Source organism: Callospermophilus lateralis, chromosome 11 (genome assembly GCF_048772815.1).
Source record: "Callospermophilus lateralis isolate mCalLat2 chromosome 11, mCalLat2.hap1, whole genome shotgun sequence".
NCBI lineage: Eukaryota > Metazoa > Chordata > Mammalia > Rodentia > Sciuridae > Callospermophilus > Callospermophilus lateralis.
The window spans coordinates 67,423,935-67,442,238 of record NC_135315.1 but is presented as its reverse complement, the minus strand read 5'-3'; positions in this window follow the sequence as shown (position 1 = coordinate 67,442,238).

The window sequence follows — 18,304 nt, the reverse complement described above, 5'->3', positions numbered from 1 at the left end:
CAAGGCATTTTCTGCTAAGTTGATCATAATTTGAAGACAGAAGTTGCAATTCTGCCAAGCTTGAGGCCTGGTATAACTGATATGCCTACGGAAGTTTCATTAGACTTATCATTCAGTAAGCCTGCATTTGGCTAATACATACCATAAACCTGGTCCTACCTTAAATTCCATCTACAAGCTAATAGCATCACACAGTTCAGTATATTGACTGTAACAGTTGCTTCTATGACTACTGCTGTCTATGAAGTGCAGCTGTATTTTAGGGCAATACTTCTCATAATAGAAAAGTTCTACTTCACTTTTGTCTTCTGAACTTCATATGTTGTTCCACCTTCAAATAATGCAAGGGCACCAAGCACTAGTGCTTTCCTAGGGCCTTCAGCCCAGTAACAGCAACATCACAACTAGGTTCTTCAGGAAACTTTATTTTATAAGACACTTCCAACCTTCCAGTCTGGTTGGATGGCAGCATGCCATCATCAGATGGCCATTCCAGAACCTTCCTTAATAGAAGAGCAGTGTTGGGAATTGCTTCACTTATGCTCACCACTGTGGTATTGCCATATTTCTGAAAGTTTTCTGCAACTTTATTTAAGGTCACATTGGTTGGATTACCCTGTGTGTGACTTCACAAGAGGTGGCTGATTCATTTGAGTCACACTAGTTAAAAAACACTCAGTAGGATTATTGAAAGTTAGAAGAATTTGAATACAGAACACAGAACAGATGTAAAGACACTGAAGTCTGCTTTGGTACACCACATTTGGACTTCTCAGTGCTTTGAATATCGAACAGGAGCCACAAGAAGGGAGACAAACCTCCTCAGGAGCAGCAGCAATTCTTTCATCCAGTACTGAGGTGAGAGAAAGGACATTCCTCCAGGTTTACCCATGTAAATGCTTTCCTGGTTTTAATTCAACCCTGTGGTGTCCTAGTTAGCCCCTCTGTGGAGTTTCTTGGTGGGAGAGAAGAGAAAGTTCACTGACTTCACTCAAGTCATGCAGTGTGCCTCACAAGAACCCCACTGCCCTTCAGATTCTTCACAAACCCACACCAGGAACACCACAGAGTACCTGACTTATGGCTAGCAGTGGCCTCTCTTGCAGCAGGGTGACTTCATGCCTTTTTTTTTAACCATCAGGGATATTTGAAGAACCTTCACACTTTATGCTTTCACTTCCAAGTCAATGATTCTTTAACTTTTATTTATTTATTTATTGGGTACTGGGAATTAAACCCAGAGGCTCTCTGCCACTGAGCTATATCCCCAGACCCCATTTCTTTTTTTATTTTGAGACATGGTCTTTCTAAGTTGCTTAGGGCCTCACTAAGCTGCTGAGGCTTTTCTTGAACTTGTGATCGCCTGTCTCAGCCTCCCAACATTTAACTCTGGATATCTAACTAAAAGTTTACAGTTAAATTTTAATTTTACTCACCTGGAAAACAATTCATAAACATTACAATGCTTTAAATCTTATGAAACTTGTACCATCTCTTATTAGGGTCTAGCATTATATTTTTATTGTCTATGTTTATAAAGACACATATTAGACACTATTATTTTATTTTACTTATCTATATGTAGTAATTTATCAAATCATCTTTCTTCTCATGCTTCATCCCTTGAGTTTTGTTTGTTTCCATTTGAAATACAAACTGTATAAGTTCTTTCTAAGAGGATAATTTGTTGGTAAATTTTCCGTTTTGTTTTCATTTTGGATAATAATTTGGCAGAGTATATTATTCCATTTTTCCTTCACCTTTTGAAAATATTATCCTATAGGCTTTCTTCAGTTGTTGCTGTCTCCCTCCCCTTATGAGTTCAACCATTACAATGAAAGATGTTCTTTTTATTTAACCTGTTTTGTATTCATTATGTTTCTTGAATTTGAAGTTTTATATCCTTCATCAATTTCAGAGAAAATATCCTAGCCATTATCCTGTGAATACTTTCTTTCCCCAGTTTTCTCTTTTCTATCATTTCCTAACTCTAATGTAATGACATATCATTAAATTTCTGTTGTTACACACTCATATTGTCTGCTAGTCCCTCTGTTTTCCTGTCTGGATAGTTATTCCAGAGTCATCTTCCATTTCAATTAATTCTCTAATCGGTTGCATATAATATACTGTTTTCCCTGTTCAGGCATATTTCATGTTCAAGTTTTTAATTTGATTTTTAAATTGTTTGCATTTAGGTATAAAAACATATCTGATAATTCTCAACATCTGAAGTTCTGGGTGAAGGGAGAGTTCATTTTTATTTCTTTTGCTACTGACCATTACCCCCAGTGAGGTTTTCTAACATACTTTATAATTTTTGATTGTGAGCTCATTCTCAGTTAAGGTTGTTCTGTGGGAATCCTCAGGAACCTGGGTTGAGAATGTACTTCTCCATAGGGATTTTCTTTTGTTTCTGCCTGGAGTTCTGGGGCTCACTAAAAACCTATGCACTCCAAGTTCTTGCTGCTGGTTTCTGAAACCCTGCCAAGTTGTGTAAATTTAAGCCAAACCTGTAGGAAGACTCAGGGGAAACTTTTTCATCTTCATCTAGAAATAAGGCTGGCACAAACCAATTGTTCTTGCAGGCTCTCTTTGTTGGAAGTAGATTTTTTTTTCCTTTTACCCTAGCCCATTACAGAAGTTGAATTGTATTATTGAAGTGCTTCTCTGTGTGGAGAATCCCAATTCCTATGTTCTTTCTCAGGTCTAAACCTTTGTTTTTATGTTCTTATTAAAAAACATACTCCAGGGCAACTGAAACTTTAGCACTTGCTTAACACTCTATTCTTCTTTCTTCACCCTACTGAAGAATTCACTTATTTTCTTCTTGGTTCAGCTGTGCATTTGAAAGGATGTGCTTGCTGTATTTGATCTAGTATGGCAGGTGGTTTTTAGTAGTACTGGCGATTCTTTTTCCTCTATTCGATTACATGTATGATTTCCACAATTTGATTAGTTTTTATAAACTCATCTACATTTATAAATTTTGGATCTTTCTCCCTCGAATAATCATTAAGTGTTATTTTCTTACCTCCCTCTTTAAACAAATTATAGGCCCCCTCTATTGAGCCTCAAAACTAGTCATCAGAAGTTGAGTCAGGCTACTATTTATTTGCCATACTAATTTTAGATGAATCTCAAATGTATTATCCTAAGTATAAAAACTGAATAAAATCATTCATTTATAAAACCTTTTGAAAATGCCAAAATTATAGAAACAGAAAACTGATCAGTGGTTTCCAGAGGCTGGAGAGTATATGAGAGGAGTTACCAAAGGGTAAGCTGAAGAATCTTTTTGGATGGCTGTACATCTTAATCTAGAAGGATGGACATACGGCCATGTGAGAGGATAGGGTTGGAGTACTTTCAAGGAAATTCAGAAAAGGGAACAGTTTAGAGGAATGAAACATTACAGATATTTTGCAAGGAAACTTCAGGTATTAAGAATGGAGAGCTGTTCTCAAAGTGGCTGAAATTGGGACTTCCCATGTCTTAGAATGATTCCCAGTGATATATCAAGGGGTATTCTGGTAAATGGGGAGATGCTGCTGTGAGTGGTGAGGCCCTCCTTTGATTTCAGTGCTCCATTCCAGCCACTGGGTGGGGGATCTGCCTCAGGCTAATGGAACTGTGTCTAGGTTGGTGAGGGTGTACTCAGTAAGCCTCTATGTTCATAAAGGGTCAGAGAAATATAGCAGATATGAGGGACAAGAGACTGTTATGTTCATTCCACATTCATTTTTTATAAAGAAAAAATATAGTTGGTTGTTTATAGAAACTTTTGGGGCAAGTCCTAAGGAATTTTAAAATTATAAATCTAGATGACAAGACATAAATAATCCTTACTGAATTCAGAGTGTGTATGGGAAGAGAATTTTATACGAAGAGCCACTTTCAAACAAATGTTTTTAGGAGAACTGAAAATAATGGTATGCTGCTATTTAAATCATGACAAATTTTACACATTTCTCTAGTTCTTACCCATGTGCACGCACGCATGCACACACACACACACACACACACACACACACACACTCACATACACTTTACCTGTGTTCTATTTGAAAAGGCATTAGAGAAGATAATTAAGTAGTGGAAAAACAGTCTTGGATCATGAATATCAAACAAGATATTCTCTCTATTCTTTGCTTAAGACACTATTTGCATCTCAGAAATGAGGAACATGAAACAAATAGACATTTTGGCTTTGTTCTAGCTTTAACATTACATGTGTCCAATCTAAGAAGAACTTGACTGTGAACTAGAGGCAAGAAGGGTTAGAACAGCTGCACTGGCCTGCCAGGGCTGACCTACAGAGTTTTTCCCCTGTTACCAATGAAAAGACGAAATGGTGCCTTTCATTTCTCTCCACTTAACCTGCAACTATCTCTGCTTCAAAAGCTTACCTAAATTTCTCAGCCTTCCTGAAGACAGACAAAGAGTAGATCCAGAGTTCTTTGTCAGACTACAGAAGACTGCCCAAGTTGAAAACAGAAGGGAGAGTGGAGGAGAAAATGATGATGAAAAAAGGAAGAGGAGGGTTACAGTGGTTCTGGCCACTTTCTGTAAGGCAGAAAGTGACAATGTGGGACACAACATTTGTTCAGGACTGATTATAACAATGTGTGTTATACCTATACAGGTTCTGTTTAACTTGAAAAGGGTATACAAACAACCATTTTTGAGTCAAAACATCTTATGTTCAAGTCCTGGGTCCTTAAAGAAACACACACACACACACACACACACACACACACACACACACCTGGAACAATGTAATTTTCTTTGTTTTTCTGAAGAAATTGGAAGGAAACTTGTCCTTGTCTTTTTAAAGTTACCTTATAAAGCAGAAATGCATGGTTTTGTTTTTATTTACACTAAAGTTCTAAAACTGTATCTGCTAATAGAACAACTAAGGCAAGGCAAGTTACATTTCATTTCTATGGATTGATTTCTAATATATCTATAAAATTCTTCAGTTAAATTTATTAATGCCTTAGGTCATGAAAGCTGGACATAAAGAGTAGAGGTGAAATAGATTTAATTATTTATTGAAGCATTCAATGAAGATTTTGATTTCCATATAAAAGCTCAAAAGGAAATACAGAGACCAATACATTTAAAAATATTCCTCACTTGAAATTCTTCTTAAAACATTTTTTGTTTGTTTGTGTGATTTCTTCGCTGCTTTTGTAGTTATTGATACAGCCAGCTCCTTGAACCCAGCTCATCTCATCAGCCTGGCCAGCTGGTGACAGCAGTGATGTGGAGGGTCTCTATGTTCATGATCTACGCACTGCACACTCTTCACAGAACAAGGCCAGAGGGCCTGGGCCCTTTCATTTGACAATGTGAATTTTGATCTGGAAAAGATACCAACATAGGCACTGGCCACTGAATTTAACACCTGATCTCTTGAAAATGATCTACCTTATCTTTGAAGCAGTTCCCCCAGAGATAAAGATCAGTGTGTCTGTTTACCTTAATGATACTGATCAGAACTGGCAGATAGATGCAACACTCTTTCTTGCTCATTTAAATGTCATTTAACTACCTTATCAAAGCTTTTGTCTTAGAAGAAATACCATGGTCATTAACCCTCTTTTTTCAAAAAGGGACTTACTTTTAGAGAATAAGCTTAAATTTATTCATTTTGCAAAGAGGGGTAAGTAATTGGTCAAGCAGAACATGACAGGATCCCTGACACTGCAGTAAACTCTTGGGGAAAATAAAGACTAATACGGGGAAAGACTTAGCCTATGTACTGAAATTTTCAACCCTGGGTAATGGCCTGTACAATGGAATAAGTGGCAGACCTCTTAGTTTCATTAACAACTAAGACAGAGAGTTAGTTGCTTAAAACTGAGATGCCATTTGTCAATGCACTGCTTGTAACAATTTTTCAAAAATTAATGAGATTCCTTCCCTCAAGGTAAACAGATAACATTTTTATATTAGTTTCCATAAATAGGCTGTGATTTTTAGTGCATAGAAAATTGCCCAATTCTCATTCATTTATTCTAGAGAAATTGTTTAATGTACAATTTTCCTGGCAGATGCTCTTCCCCATGATGGTCAGCTCACTTGATTGCCAATGCTATGTAATGATGAAGCTATTTGTAGGCAGCTCTACAGTTTATGAAATGTTTTCACATGTATTATTTTATTTGATCCAGATGATCAAAGGGTCAGACTTACAAAATGAAGAAGTATCCAGACTTCTGACTCCTAAATCAGCATCTATTACATGTTATGCCAAAGGTTTACTGCTGTAATGTATATATAGCAAGCTGTACGTTACTCAGTTGGTAAAGGGATTATGGGTTTATTAAGTTTTCCTTAAGGACATCTTACAGTTCTATATATTTCTCTCTCTTCCTTTACTTCTGAACTCTAATGCTAGAAAGACTACGTTCTTAACTCCTCTACTGTCCTGCATTAAATAAAGACAAAAGGGAAGGTCCAGTCTTAACATGGACCAGATGAATAATCCCCAGAGTCAGTGGCACAGATCCACACCACTAGGTCTCTCCTGACCCTCACCAGTACACAGCCACCCTCAGTCAACTCAACCTGGTGGAGAAATTGAGTTGCAGCCAGCAGCATCTGCAGGAATCAAGTTTTTGAAAATGTTCACGCTGATATTTTTAAGGCTATTCTAAAGTGCCCAAAAGTGGGCTAGAAAAAGGAAAATATAAAATTCTTGCTTTGAATCTCAAAGACCAGCTTTATAATATTTATCCCAAATTTCCCATTATCAATTTTATTTATTGCTATTTTCTCTGGGAAAAGAGGTGTCTTCAAATGTTTTAAGATCATTCTGAAATCAAGGGTAAATTGGCTTTTAAAAACTGGTTAATTTATGGCATAATTATACTAGTCTTTCCCATGCATTTATAGGAGCTCCTTTTATATTTACATTTCATTAACCTATGCATGTAGGTGTTATTATACAGAGACAAACTGATTATAAGTAAACTTTCTGTTAAATTCTGTTCAACAAGAGCCCCTGTGTACTCAAACTTGTTTTCACTTAACTGTCACAAAAGTAGATCTTATTTTCATTCTATCTGCTTATGAGAAAAAATCGGTTAACTATTTCACTAGATCATTTTTGCAAAATATTCCAATTTAATTTCCTTTCCAATTCCCTAGTGCCTAGTGTCAGTGACTTTTCTAAGTCAAGTTTTATTTTTAATAGTTGTATAAACAGCTATAACTCATATACATATAACCTATAATTCTACATACCAAATAGTATAATTTTAAAAAATTATACTAGTATGTGTCACAGCTCACCAAACATACATTTTTATATGAGACAGTAAAAAAACCTGTCAGACAAAATATTTGTATCTGAATTATGTTTTGGATAAGAGTCCCAGATTTAGTGGACCAGTGATTATATGATTCCATCTTTCATTATTTTACTTTAACAGTAGTTTTCAGCAGAAGAGGCACCAATAATTACTTTTCAATCCTCTGAATGAGGACATGAGAGAAAAATATAGACTATTTTATTTTGTTCAAAGAAAACAGTAATTTATATACTATAATAATCAGCCCTGTAATCAGAAGGGAAATTCTTGCAGACTACTTAAAATATAAATACAGAAGTCAATGTAGAATATTCTCAAAACCCAAAGATGTGTATTCAACAGAACTGATTTCCAACTTCCCAGCTATTCTACTTACAGTAGTGTCCATGCCCAAGCCTTGGCCCCTCATAACTTCATAAACTTATTCTGTGTGGAACTCCACTGTGACCTGCAGGACCCAGGTGACTCACAACCTTTCCACTTGCTGGAGACAGATCAGGATGGAATCAACAGCAAACTTCCACTTCACAGGACTGCTGAGAGGGCTGACCTTTTCTTACCATAACTTGCTTAAATCGATTACTGACATCTTATTATTTCACCATTTTTAAAAACATTTTAAGGAAATCAAGAGTGAAGCAAAGTAAATTGTCAGCGAGTGTTAAATGCCAGCAATGTTCTTGATATTTATACTATTTAGAGAATAAAGATTATCCAATTTTCCTGAATTCAAAGTGGCTGATTAAGTCACTGTTTCATCTGAAACAGATAATTCTCATTTTTGATGGTGCAAGATTGAATCAGGGGTTCATATCCAAATCTTCATTTATGAAGAAATCAATCTGTATTAAATTTTAGAAGCAACTTCTGTTTCACACAAATCAGTACAAATACTGAGTCCCAATTACAGGGACAGTGTGAAAAAGAAAAACATTTCCACCTTAATAAAGGCCTCTGGAGAAACAGTTTAATTCACTGATGCATCTGTATTGTGGTGAAGATAGTTCACAGGAATGGCAGCTTTGTGGGGTTCATCCTTCTGGACCCTACAGAAGTTACAGAGCTCACTGTTGGAGGAGAGTTCTGGAAGGCCGACTTTGGCCTCACTGGGGGGAATAGTGAGTCCTTCCGCTATTAACTGTATTGGAAATAGCTCCTGAAAGGCATTGTTTTGTGTGATATTATTTCACCAAAAGAGAAGGGAAAAAAAAAGTATTTTTAATCCTGAACAAAACCTCTTCAAGGTTTATGCTCTCAATAAACCTTTCACTGAGAACTGAAAATATAATTCGGTAATGCAATAAATGTCCTAAAAAATATATCAGATTTTTCACTTAATGCTTTTTACAGGCTTAAACCAAATGGAGTAAAAGGAAATCACCTTTTACAGTCTGACTCCTACAGGAAGAATGCCTCGCTGTTCCGCTCTTTAAAGAAGGCATGGTGAATTTATATCAACTTTGGTGAATCTCTAGGCATGACAAAAGAAAGGAAAATAGCAGTGCAGTTAACATTCCACAGAACTCTTTCTTCACATGTTGATTTCCTGACAGACCAGACATGATCCAAGAAAATAAAAATGTAAAATGGATTTTTAAAAAATTAAGGCAAAAGATAACACAGCTTAGCACCGTATGCTATTTTTTAAAAATAATGTTTTTCTACCCTTTAAAATTTTGTTGTCTTATAAAGATATCAAAATGATTAGAATTGGAGAAAATCACCAAAAATACTGCTCCCATTTAAATAAAACTGAAGGAAATGTCTGTGAGGTCAGAGTTTGGGGATTAGTAGAGTTTAGCTCAAACAAATAAATTTATTCACTGGGGACTCCAATTTTAGCTTCTTTATCTTAAGACATTGCATCTGGAATTTGAAAATAGATGACTTCATTTTGATATGAAGAGGAACTGGGCTTATCTCTACAGAAAGAATTGGATAAAGATTGTTAAATAGTTGGTGTCCCCTACAAGGGCCTGATGCATGAAAAAGAGTAATAAAAACATCCTTTTTAGTGATTATTGCTCCCACAAGGAGTCCCCGGGTGCTCTTTTCTATTATACAGTGTATCCTTTACTGTTCCCTGAACCGACCACCTGATGAACTACCTGCTCTGGCACTGTTGTCACAGAAGATGTGACTAGTCAGGAAATGGAGCCCTTGTTCTACCCTGTGGAAGGCACACAATGGGAAGGACACTTTTAGTAAGCATTTACAATATGTTAGAGATGCTTCACATATATCTCTCTTATTATTCTACATTTTCAAGCCATATGCAACCATCATGAGCACATTTTGCAGATTAGGGAGTTGAGGCTTAGGGAGAGGAGTTTGCAGCCTCTGTCACACAGTAAGTGAAAGGCAGAGTTACACATGCCCCACATGCTGGTGCTTGCTTATCTACATCATCCATCTGAAGGCTCCATTTGTATCTTACTGTTTTTCTCATTGGAAAAGTGAGACATGATTACTCTATCATATTTAGAAAATCCTGAAATGCATGAAAGCAAACAAAAACATTTCATAAGTCTGTATGCCAGAGATAATGATTTTTTTTATTAATTAGATATATTTATGTCTGTGTATAGAGGCCAGGGAAAATATATAATTTTACTTCTTTTTTTTTGAATAACTGCATACGCTTTTTTCCTATGATAAAATTGCTTCTCATAATTTTGAATTTTAGAACTCTCTTTAAATTCCTGAAAGTTGGACTCAAGTTGATATTGAAGTTGTTTTAGCTTTTCAGTTTCTCTCTAGTGAAGAAAAAATATAATCAACCATACATTTAAGCATTCATAAATATTATATCCTATTGAAGGAATGTGTTTCTCACTTTGTCACTCAATATTGTCTTAATAATGTAGCTAGTTTTATCAAATCTCCTCCATATACAAAATCATGATTAGAGGTACTTTATATTAGGCCAAGGCCTAGTGATGCCCTCAGCTTTGTGACCAATATACTGTGGGATTCCCTGATGAAAAAGATAAAATTTATCTTACTAGACAATTTGCCTTTTAATGCACACGTGTTTAAGGAGTTTGATACACCAAGAACTTCAATTAATAGGGGAGGAAATAAGATTGCAAGGGCAGGGGAAACACTTGGTATTTATTTCTTGCCCAAGAGGATAGCTATAGTGGAAGGGAGTTGGAAATTTTTGTATTTTCTTTTTTATAAACAATAAATATTTATTATCTCACTAAATTTTTGAGTCAGAAATCTGGGAGTAGCCTTAACTGAGTAGTTTTGACTCAGGGTCTCTCAGGAGGCTGCAGCATGTTGATGACCTGAACTACAGTCATTTGAAGTTTGGATTTGGTGGATCTACTTCCAAGGTGACTCATTTATGTGCCTCTAGAGAGGAGGCCTTGGTTCCTCACCATGTGGATCTCTTTAACAGGACTGGTCATGTGGCATGATGTTGGCTTCTCCAGAGCCAGTGATGAGAAATGAGCCAGAGCACAGGGAGATGCAATTTATATAACAACCAAGAATCTAATATGCAGTCACTTCTGCTGTATGCTATTGGTCATCAAGATCGGCCTTGGTATGCTGTGGGAGAGACTAACCAAGGGTATGAAGACCAGAAGATGGGAACATTGGTAGCCATCTTGCTGTTGACCACATTGATAATTATAGAAAATATCTGTTTTCTTGTTGTTAATGTGTGTATATCCCCTCACATGTGCACATGTGTATGGAAAATTTTTATAAATAAATAAATATATATATATATATATATATATATATATATATATCCCATACACATATATGTTATCACATTTGTAATATATGTATGTGTGTATGTGCTAGGTTACATAGTCTAAAATTTGCCATTTTAATCATTTTTAATATCCAATCCAGTGGAATGAATTACATTCACAATATCACACAATCATCAACCAATATTTTCAAAACTCTGTCATCACTCTAAACAGAAACTCTATACCAATTAAGCAACACATTTTTGTTATAAAATAATGACAATAAAGCTAATTTTTATAAAGTGGAAATACACCCAAAATTCTAACTACCCTAATATCTTATATGGTACATTTCAGAGTTTACAGAATTTTTTTTTTGGTTCTTATATTAGAATGTGTACAATTTCTTATTCTGCTGATATTAGAAAATACCTGAAGTGTTTAATGTTTTTAGAATCTCTATAATAGTACCCTGATATTGCTGTGTAATATTCTGTTGGGTTCATGAGAATATTAAACCTATTTTCAGATCCTTAAACTTGGTTAAGTTGGTACCTAGCCTTATTATATTTTTAAATCTATAACACAGTAATGAGAATCTTTAGGTAATTAAAGATTGAGAGAAATACTGAAGACTGAAATTACTAAGTCAAAAACATAATTCCCTAGACTTGCTGGCAAAAGTAAAAATATCCCAATCCATAGCCTATAAGGCTGTTCCCTGCCTGTTCTCTGTCTCCACTCTCCTCTCCCCTAACACTCATTATACTTACTATTAATTTATCATCAAACACTTTCATTCTTCAGCTAATATTTGTTGAGTGCCTACTATGTGACAGGTTCTATTGCAGGTGCTAGAGATACAGATTATAATGTCAAATCCCAGCCTTCATACAGCTCAAAATATGCCAAGGCTCTTCCTTTTAATTACATCACTCTGTTGCTAGTCTTCACATACTTTCACTCTCTGAAATTACCTTGGTTATTCTATTATTAGCATACTATCCTCACTACTCTAGAAGGTAAGGTCAGTAACAACAGGAATCTCAAACCTGCATTATGAAGCACCCAGTATATTTGCATGATGCTAAATCAAATTTCTTGAATGTGCTGTGATATTGCTATGGCCTCTGACATGTTTCCATGTTGCTGACCAGTTCCCAGGTCCATCAGTAGTCTCCTCCATTAACTCACCAGTACTGTTGTTTTTGAGAAGGCTGTGGATCTGGGTAATTAATGCTAACAAAGGATAGTTTGATGGAGGGCACAGAAAACACCAAATCCATTTTGATTTTTTTTAAATGGCAATAATCTGCTATGTATCTTTACCACAGATTTTTCTTTCAAAATTGCCTTAAATGCTGAACCCAAGAGAAATGCTTTATGTGTTTTACCCTAGTCTTGGCCCTGTTATGCAAAACTGGCAAATAGAAATATCTTATAGATCTGCTCTTGAGGCTGCAAAATAATTGAAGAGAGGACCATGACATTTCTAAAATGACCTTGAATGTCTCTATGAGAAAAAATACTTGAGAGCAGCTTTCAAGATTAAATGAGATAATGCAGACAAAGCATTGGGCATGTTGTGAGGCACAGCCCTGTGAACATGAACTAATGCAGCTGTCAGTATTTAATACTTCATTATTGCTATTTCTCCACTATCCTGAACATGTAAAAAATTTAACTGAACCTGCTAAATGCAGTCAGAAGAGTTTTTCAGGACTAGAACATTCTTTCTTAAATCAGAGCACATCTCTGACAATCCTTTGGTGGGAGACACATCACTGGAAGACTTATAATTAATGGAAAAAAATAAAGTTAGGAGAATTGAGGTGATGAGTGAACATATACATAGAATGTCTCATAATTAAAAAAAAAACATTTACTAAAAGAAAATAATGATTGAGTATCTACCGTAAAAAAAAAAATGTTTTCAATATTGACATATTGAAATAGGAAAATTCTCTTGATATGAAGAATGTTCAGGATATGCCTCCAAATTTCAAGATTTTTAAAATGTATTTTACAGTGTTACTTACTAAAGTATCCCTTCCACTTCCTCTTCACTCCAATTATGTTTTTTTCCAAATGTCCAGTGTCTTTCTCATATTCTAATTTTATGATTTACCCAGATTGGTTTCTATTTCCCTGGCCACTTCAGTCTTATTTGGTTTAATTTTCCCCTGGTCTAGTGGGCACTAGGATGCTGACCTCAAACTCGACCATAAGGACAATAGTGCAAAACCAAATCTTGTTTTTGACCATCCTCATTCTTCCTCTCCTCTCTCCAATTCTGTTCAAAATGTCCCCAAAGTAGAGTGGACTAATGAACATAGGAACCAGGGTCCTCAGAGTTGCAAAGAATCAAACTGACATTTTCTAAAACTTGGAGCAACTTGGATGTGTGTGTAGGGGTGAGATTACTGTGATTATTAACATGACAGGTGCTAAAGTTAGTGTGAAGAACACTTTGTGGTGTTGGTTATGGTTTTGTGGTTTAAACCTTGGGAAATAATTTATTCTACTCTGCTACAAATATGAGAACTCATTGGAGGAAAGATTATTAAATATTTAGAGAAAATATTTCATATATCTTCTTCAAAGGATATGTATGTGTGTGTGTGTGTGTGTGTGTGTGTGTGTGTGTGACTTTGTATTAGAAAATTCCCTTCTTAGCCTTGGGAGCTAAAAAGGTTGGTTTGATAATGAGCACGGAATAGGCTGAGTCTGTATTATAAAGTGAGTACAACTTTTTTTTTTGAGAGAGAGAATTTTTTAATATTTATTTTTTAGTTTTCAGCGGACACAACATCTTTGTTTGTATGTGGTGCTGAGGATTGAACCCGGGCCGCACGCATGCCAGGTGAGCGCGCTACTGCTTGAGTCACATCCCCAGCCCAGAGTGCAACTTTTGAGCTGCATTTTCCTTTATTCATGACTTTAATTCTACATCTGGCTTGTTATATACAATAATGTATAATAGAAAAGTGTCATTCCATATTCATGGCTTAAAAAAATAAAAATAACTGTTTCTCTTTTTGAAAAAATCTATCTTTACAACTGAAATAAAGAAAATATAAATAGAATTTAAAAACTGTACACTTATTATTATATGGGGTCCAACTAATTATAATTTCTAGGTATATACAGATATGGCATTGTCAGGCATGTCTTTAACATGAGTCAGAAGCTGATGGAATGACACACCATTTTTAAAAAATGTGTGTCTTAAAGGCATATCTGAATAATGTAGAAAACTGAAGACATGCATTTGCATATTGTTATAGTTTAGATTTCAGGTGTCTCCCACAAGGTCATGTGTAAGACAATGCAAGAAAGTTTAGAGATGAAACGGTTTGGCTAATGAGAGCATTATCCTAATTTACTGGGTGGTAACTGTAGGTGGGTAGGGTGTGTGGCTGGAGGAGGTGGGTCATTGGGGGCATGCCTTTGGGGTACAAACTTTGTCCCTGGTGAGTGATAACTCTCTCTATTTCTATGTTGCCATGCCAAAGTGCTGCTTTTCTCCACTACACCCTTCCTGCATAATGTTCTGCTTTTTCTCAGGCCAGAGCAACGGAATTGGATGTCTATTGACTGAGACCTCTGAAACTCTGAGCCCCAAATCAACTTTTCCTCCTCTATGTTATTCTTGTCAGGGCTTTTAGTTACAGTAGTAGAAAAGCTGACTAAAACCAGATCATGTGTGAGGATACATTAGTGTTTTAAAATGAGAAAATGTAAATCTCATTTGGTTACTTGGAAACTTGCAAGAAATTTTTCAAAAAAATATTAAGGTTACTTCAGAACAGACTGTACAAACCTAGGCTTTATTTGTAGTCCATGCAAATAGTTACTTCACACACGTACACACACAACCAATTTAGGAAATGTGCTAATGTGTGTCAAGCTGCATACAAGCACATTAACACATTTCCTAAGTTTTGTTTTTATATTTAGGAAAACCAGATATAAATAGGTGATAGAGCTTAGGTTGTGAAATGCTCATAGAATCAGGGCTGCCAGAAACCACACTTTGAAACTCCATTCTGAATCCCCAAGAGAAGTATATTCAATATTCAACAAAATTGAAGAATTTGAAAATTGAAAATCTCTTAGATGTTCTGAGAGAAAGTAAATCCTGGGGTGGAGTCAGAGGATTTGATTTTAAGTCTACAGTTATATGAGAAAGAAATAAGTGAGAAAATAAAAACCTGGCAGTCGTTTCTTAGCTGATCCACCTCACAATATGTTCTAGTTAACTATTCAGAAGCCAAGTTCTATTCTGCATTGTCCAATTTGGTAGATATTAGTCATATATGACTCTTTATATTTAAATTAATGAAAACTAAATGAAATAAAAAATCAGTTCCTTGATTGCACTATCCACATTTTAACTTACTAAATAGTCACGTAGCTACCGGCTACCATATTGGAAAATAAAGGTACTGAACACTTCCATCAATCCATAAAGACCTATTTGTCAGTGCTGCTCTATATCCTTAAACAATTTAATGCAGCTTCTAGAAATTTTGTAGCTCATATACTGGAGAATTTGGCTAGTGAGATGAAGATTAGATATTGTATTAAGAAAATTAAAGAATGTGACAATAGAGAAGGGGTTGAGGTCAGGGACTCATCCCACAGATATGCTGGCTGGTAAGGATAAAGTCCACAATGGATAGAAGGCATTCATTTGGAAGTGTTTTTAATTTCTTTAGGAAAAATAAGAGACACTAAAAATCTTTCAGTGGTTACAACCTAAATATAAGGAAGGTATGATAGCAGAATTCTCAGATTGGAAAGTAAAGCCTCATTGGACTACCATATAGAACTAGAAGTACAATTTAACTCAAATTCTAAATTTTAGCCAGGGTGACAGAAGATGAGAGGTAAACAGACAATACCATTTACACTCATCTTTATAAATTAAATGATGTGCTTAGTCTAGTTTGAAGGCAAATACATAGGACCTGGTATAAGCCTTAACTAAATAGCCTCCAAAGTGACTGAACCAATTCATAAACACACTCATCATCCAAACAGTTGATACCTAAGGTAACTATCAGGGACAGCTCTGGCTTCTCTACTAGAGATATTTTAATTGATTTGCTAAAGAATAAAACAGATGCAGCTATCCGTTCTTTATATTTTGTGAAGATTAGTCATTGCCATATAATCTTTTTTTTTCTCAGAACCTGCTGCTCTCTACAGGCCTCATGGATATACATGTATATAAAGATTAATAATAAAGTGTTCAGTTATATCCAAATTAATGGGATCATTAGTAAATATAATATGAAAAAGAGGAGAGAAGGTTGGTTAGATACACGTATCAGAAAGTCTTCAGGCTCCAGATGAGGAGCAATCGACATTTATAACCTATCATTTATAATACTTACTTCTTGAGCCCAGGTACACCTGAGTCTCATCATGTGTATCCTGGCGTAGTCCTATCACCTATCACACTACAGTCTTATCATGGCATTTTTCTAAAGAAATTTAAAAGTATGTTGACAGTCATTTTCTCTTTTCTTTTCACTAGGAAGGACAAGGTGTGGAAGATAGAGGAGGAAGATGGTTGATGTGGTTTGACAGCTTTTCCAGCATCTCTAAAGTATCATTATCAGGCTTGGTTTCAAATTCAATATAGTAAAACTTGGATCTAAATTGGAAACTCAAAGCCAAAGAATTTAAATAAATATGCATGATATTTTAATATATATTTTTAGTTGCAGATGGACACAATAACTTTATTTGTTTACTTAGTTTTTTTTTTTTATGTGGTGCTGGGGATTGAACCAAGTGCCCAGTGCCTTATGTATGCTAGGTAAATGCACTACCACTGAGTCACAACTTGAGCCCAGAAATATACATGATTTCATTCCTAAGAGTTTAATCTTTAAAACTATGGTTGCAATGAATTAGTTAAAAATCTGGCCTAAAAAATGAGAACTACCCTTCATCTTTACTTCAAATCGATTTTTTTTGCAACAGTCATTCAATAAACAAGCACATTCTCACACACACATGCACACACACAGCTGGTATGTTTATTAGTTTAGCCACTAAAGAATTTAGCTGGACAAACATCACAAAGATGATGGCTGATTTAATTGAATTTATGATCAAATGTTTTCCATTGCAGGAAGAGTGGGAAATCACTTATGTAGAGATTTGAATAATTTAAGGGAAGTTCTCTATTTGGCATCATGTTTGTATATTAGGTCTTGAGGGATTAGGTAGAGCTGAGGACTAGCAGAGATATCACATTCAGAAACACAAAGATATGCAGTATAACAGGCACACACACGCATATGTATACAAGAGTCAATTGTAAACCACCACAATGTTTTTCTTACATCTTCAAAATGTAGAAATTATGTATAAGCAGGGCATGGTGGCTCACACCTGTAATCCCAGCAGCTTGGGAGGATTAAGTTTAAAGCTAACCTTTGCGATTTAGTGAAGCCCTAAGCAACTTGGCAAGATCCTGTCTCAATACATTTTTTTTTTCCAAAGGGCTGAGGATGTGGCTCAGTAGTTAAGCCCCTCAGTCAATTCCTGGTATAAAAAATAAAAAGAAAAAAGAAATTATGTATAAATATTCTTTCAGGTAAGACAAAAAAAATGATTGATTGGGGGGAGTTGCTTAGGTATGTGTTTAAGGGATTTTTATACATTTGTTTTGCTACAGAAGACAAAAAATCACTGGCATGATGGATGTATCATGAGATTTGTGCCTTAGGGTATGAACTTGTCTCAGTGTCTAAAAGAAAAATTCCAGTCACCTCTGGAATGCCTTGCCTGTTTTCCTTACTGGTGATGACACAGAGAAAGGCCAGGCTTCCAGCCTTTATTCACTGCATTCCAAGAGGGGAGTCATCTACTCTATCCATTTAAAGCTCCCAAGAGCAAGAATAATTACTTTTAGTCTCACCACTAGATCAAATGGACACCCAGGCCCTCTACACCTGGCTTAGGTTTACCCATCATTCTGTATATAGGCATTATGATGGAAAAGGCCTAGCAGACATTTGAATGTAGTTAACAGTGATTTGTCTGTGGGTTTCTTTCAACCTAATTAGGAAAACCATCTAGTAGATGTGTTTCAAGATTTAGGATAAATCACAGTCTTACATTAATTATGTACAATGCTATTTGTTAACATATCAGTCTTTGGAAGGAACTGTTGGGGGAAGTAGAATCTTGTTTCTATAGAAGAAGTATTTCCAAAAAGAAAAAAAAAGTGACCCAGAAGCTCAGCATGTG